Here is a 6,000-nt window from a genome sequence, read left to right as displayed (position 1 = left end):
TGTAGTCTCAAAAGATAAAGTTTAAATTACACTAAAACAATTGTAAAATGATCATTAATCCCACCTTAAGGAATAAATAAGTAAAATATATAAATTTCTCTTACAAATTGAGACCAAAATAATCTCCAATTTTTTATTTTATTTTTATAAGTCTATAGACAGTGTTAATGGAACAAATTTTTTATTATTGAAAAGAATGGAACAAATTTGATATACTTTTAAAATTAAGAATATAAATTTATAAATTCTAAATATTATCATCATGAAAACAATTATCTGTAATATTGATTTTTTTTTTTGTATATTTAAAAAATTAAATAGAACAAACCGCTAATTTAACCCCTAAATTATCATAGTCTCTCCAATTTAGTTCATAAATTATATAATATAATAAGTAATCCCTGAATTATATGGAATTCGTCAATTTAATCATTAAAGTATACAACAATCTATAACAATTAGGATAAAAGTTATATGTTTAAGGACAATAGTATATATTTACATAATTTAGGGATAAAATTGAAATGTGAGCGATAATTTTGATAATAAATTAATAGTTTATTCAATTGAATAAAATATAGAGCTAGAGTAAATATTTTTTTTTATAATTTTTACAATAGAGTTAAAAAAAAGCTAAATCAAAGATTTTTTTATCTCTTTCTTTTATTTTCTTCTCTTTCTCTCTCAACAAACTCTCACTAACCTTATCATCTCTCTCTTTGGCCACCTTGGCTTTTCTATATTCACGCCGCTGCCACTCTCTATGCCCTCGACGTGATTACCTGTCCCTTCATGAAGATAGAAAGAGTGAAAACACTCAACAACTTAAGCACTTGTACCTTTTCCATCAATATGCTTCACTCCATAAACAGGTCCTGTCGTGACAAGTATTCTGGATACCCTAAAGGTGTATTTGGTTGTGAGAAGAAAATGAGAAGAGAGAAAAAGGTGAGAGAGAGTAAGAGAAGAGAGAAATAGAGGAGAAATGAGACATTGTTTGGAATAAGAGAAAGAGATAAAAAATAGGAATGAAAGAAGTGTTTCTCTCTTTCTTCTCTTGTTTGGTTTGATAGAGAGTGAGAAGAGAGAAATGTAATAATTTATGAGAGGATAAAAATATCCTTCAATTAAAAAAACTAATGTATAATATTTTATTATTGATTTTCTAAATAAAATTATTTTTAAAATGCAATGTAATTAATAAAATGTATTATTTGGTATACTTATTAATAAAATGTAATATTCAGTATACTTATGTTTGCGTTGAATTCACTATTAAAATTAAAAAAAAATTATGACATGATAATTTTGTATCTTTTTTTGTTATAATTTTTTTTTTGTATTTTGTTTTGATAACTAACTTATTCCTTTTTCAAGGAAAAATATTAACCTACGTTACAATGGATTTATGTTTGATACTTCTTTTTATTTTTTTGTTTCGATAATCATATGTTTTGGCCTAACTAATTTTGAAAGAAAAAAAATCAAACTAAACAAGTATATTAGAGAGAAAAAGGCAAAGGGTAAATGTGGAAGATGACAAAAAAGGGGATCTTTCTTCCATCTTTCTCTGCTAACTTGGAGAGAGTCCTAAAAGTAGTGGGACCCATGCCTGTCTCTTCTCTCTTCTCTAATTCTCTGTTGTACCAACCAGAAGAAATGTTGCATTTCTCTTGTATCTCTCTCACCTATTTCTCTCTCTCATAAATCACCTCTACCAAACACAGTGTAAAAAAGAAAATATATATAAGTTAAAACTAAACAAACAAGGATATGCATCTTTGTCATCATGTTTTCTTTGACTAATCATGTGAGTTTTTCCTTTTCATTTTTTTTATTATCGTAATTAATATTAATTATGTTATCCTAACCCACTGTTTTGGATAATATTAACTCAATTTGTGAGAATGTTGTGTTCCTCTCTCTTTAGTTTTTTCAACCAGTGGTTCAAATTCAGTGGGATCAAGCCACAATGATTGGTGCAAATGTAAGTGGAGTAGCATATATATATATATATATATATATATATATATATATATATATATATATATATATATATAGGGTTATGTTAACTTGTGTCCTAAGGGCACAGGTTAAAGAGCTTAAAATAGAATTAACAAATAAATTTAATAGTTAAATGATAATTTTTGAAACTTTCAAAGCATTGAATGCACAACTTTTAAGAAAAAGTTTATATATTTGCTTCCTTAACTTATGTTTCAAGGGCACAAGTTAACATTTCCATATAAATATACAGTAAGTTTTTAATAAAGTTGATGTTTGTTTAATTAGTGATTAATCAATTGAGTTTTTGAAAATCCCACTTTAATTTCTTTGACCAAATTGAAGTATATATAATCAAAGTGTACATGCACATGCATGCACACGTGTAATAATAAAATAAAATCAATAATTTGAAAACAAAAAAAAATCGTATGAAAGAAAGAGGTGAGATTCTTATGTACAGCTAGCGAATACGGTCTTGATAATTCATATATATGCACTTGTTTATGAAAGTGAGAACATGGAAATGAAATTTCACAAAGAAGGTATATATTGATGATTTATCAGTCACATTTGACCATTCATTTGCTTAATGACGTGAAATCATGAATATATATAAAGAAATGGGGCCTCCCTAAGATGGAACATGTTCTGTTTGTCAAGTTGCTAGATAGGTGCAATCACATTTCTAATCACACCTCAATTACTAAAGAGGGTTTCAAAAGAATTACGTGATTATATAGGAATATTGAATTACTCCTATAATAGCATGCGTTGTGTTTGGAAATGATATCGCTTGTGATGCTTAAGGAAATGTTTGGATGATCAAAGAAAGTGAAAAGAAAGATAGCAAGAGGAAAGATTGTTGAAGAAATGAAAATGAATGGAAAGAGAGATGATTATTTAGTTGTTTGATATCGAAGAAAGTGGAAAAAAAGTTGAAAGAAAGTTAGATATATTTTTATTAAATGACATAAATATCCTTATATATATATATATATATATATATATATATACACACACACACACACGTCAGAAGCAAATTAATTTTTTTATCAAATTTATGATAAAAATGAACATATGGTATTGAAGAAAAATACTTCAAAAACTGAAGATTATGTTGTCATTTCACCATGTTGGAAGCTCATCTCACACTTTCTTCGCTTTGCTGGGAGAAAAGTTTTTAATGTGGGATCCGCTAAATGATGATACTTTCTTTTCTTAGTGACGGAGCATCCAAACAATGGAGGCACAATTTTCCATAAACTTTCTTTCTTTCTGCTTTCTATTCACCCTCTTTCCTTAGAACCAAACAGGCCCTAACTATTGCTTTGCTACATTCAGCATCATGGTTCATGGAGAGAGTAAAAAATTATAATATTTTATGTTTCCTCAAAGATATATGAGTTTTGTTATTCTGAGATTTATTATTTCTTAGAAACACGTTGAAATGATAAAAAACTTAATGGTAGTTAATTGTTGCTGGTTTTCTGTTTTGAAGTCAGCAGAGTTAACCACCGCTGAGTTTTTTTTGTCATTTTCATATGTTTCTAAGAAACAATGGACGTAAAAACAACAATTTTTAAGATGAGTTGTGCTATTGTGTACGACAAAATCCACACACCACATGCACAATTGTTTTTCTTTTTTTGAAATAATTAAATTTTAATTAAAATAATATTAAAAAACTTAAATAGCTGTTGGCGGAATACACGTCGTGTGCATTTGACGACAACCATGTGTCGAACTATATACCATTTTCCTTTCAAGATATATCATTAATTGAAGTTTAAGAAGCATCGAGTTGGCCTTAATTTTTTAGATAGGCTTTCACCTTCTAGTTAATTTATATCTTCTTTGTCCATAAGAGATGTGATTTCGAGTCATTCTTTAGGATCAAAATCACCACTTTGCTTTATTGTTTCCTCTTTTTTTTTTTTTTTTTCCGTGATTTCATATGAGTATGGATTTTGTTAGCCGTTTACTGCAACGTTGTTTGATTTTCTGTTATACTTTGGTACATGTTTGTTTGGTTCAGATTGATAGATCAATTTTGTTTCATTATAAATTCAATCAATTGGCATCTATGTTACATACTTTTTTTATATTTCAGTCACATTTTATCACTTTTCTAAACATTTTATCTTTTTATGCTGTTAAGATATTGTGACTTTCATTTTAGTGATGTTGCATTTATGTTAATTTTTTTATTTTTTATGTATTTTACGAATTTGAATGAAAGTAGTCAAGAACGAGAAGTTAATCCGTGAAATAAAATAGACGCTTTCTGTTATGTACCTGTTACTTTTCCTTTTCTCTTTCTTCTTTTAATGATGAACATGAAAAATGTTCCTTTCACTAGAAAGAAGGTTTTGATGTCGGTATGAGTTTTTGATCCCCATAACCCATATTTCACTAGTATTTAATTTACACATCTGCCATTCTTAAGATTATCTTTTTTGAGCAGTCGGTCTCAAGCTTTAAGCTTTATTTGTAAAAAATTGTAATTGTCATCATTAACTGATATCTATAAATACCAACTGAACTAAGTTCACGAGGACATCTCAGTTTATTTTAATCATAATAAACTAATATCTCAAACCATTTTAGTGATGATAAAACGAAAAATACTTGGATGCCTTAATGGATAAAGCACATTTAATGGATATTAATAAGAAAAATAAACGGATATTTTAATTATTCGTTAATTAATAGATACAAATGTGAATATTTAATGATATTCATGTCAACAGATATCCATACCGTTATAAAACTAAGTAAATTACATAAATATTTCTATTTAAATATAAAAAGACTTTCCAAATTTTTTTTAAAAAAAAAACACATTTTTTGACATAAGTTGATGAACTTTTATTTCGCTTAGAAATAAAATGTATGGATATTATTATATTTTGGTAAAAGGAAAAAAAGAGTAAAACACAAGTTGACTCTAAGTTGATGAACTTTTATTTCGCTTAGAAATAAAATGTATGGATGTACTAATACATTTTTTTGACTCTATTTATGGTGTGTTTTATTGACCCAACCAATGTTTTTCAATATCTGAATATTCAACCAACAAACAACCACTATTGATTCCTTCAAAAAAAACAACCACTATTGATGATTATTATGATTTTTTTCCTTATAAAAATATACCACTATTTATGATTTATTAATTCCTTTTGTCAAAAAAAAAAAATGATTTATTTAATTCATATTATTAGGGTGTGTTTGTTTCAAGTTATAATTGTTGATTTCCGGGAATAAAATGATATAAATGTATATGCCTATGTTTGTTACAAGTTTACTAAAATTTATTCCTAGGTATAAAATGTTCCTGGGAATAGAAAAAATTTCCCAAGGAAAAGGGTGGGAATAAAGTTCCCATGGAGATGGGAATAAATTCATAAATAGTTTACCTATTATAATCCCTATTTTTATGGTTCCTAGGAATATTATAAAGCTAACCAAACATATTTTTCCTAAATATCTTGGAATAAAATTCACATCTTTATATTCCAAGGAATGTTATTCCTAGAAATAAATTTGGTAAACTTGAAACAAACACACCCTTAGTGTCATTCATCATCAACACAAAGTATCTTATCTTATACAGTCCAAAATATTAATATTGATGTATATCCAACATTCTTACCAACCAATACATATTTTTCTTTCCAAAGGATTGAAATTAATGGTTATCAAACTTGGAGATTCTTGTCATTTTATCGCAAAGACGTATGTTTAACTTTCAATCTTAGTGTAACAATGTTTTTATATCGAAATAAAGTTATTTGAACATTCCTCTTTAACAACAACAATTCACTAGAGAATAAACAACCATTATTTCTCACTATTATCAACCGGTAATGTTTTCGACCCACCAATGGTGGACGATTAATTCGGCTCGTGCATAGAGGTATACGCACTAGCCAAGCGTTGTTCCCCTTGGAAATCGCTCTGGATACGTCCTTGGAAGAAGCTTCTTGTCAC

Source organism: Medicago truncatula, chromosome 4 (assembly GCF_003473485.1).
Source record: "Medicago truncatula cultivar Jemalong A17 chromosome 4, MtrunA17r5.0-ANR, whole genome shotgun sequence".
NCBI lineage: Eukaryota > Viridiplantae > Streptophyta > Magnoliopsida > Fabales > Fabaceae > Medicago > Medicago truncatula.
Note: the sequence above shows the minus strand (reverse complement) of the source record.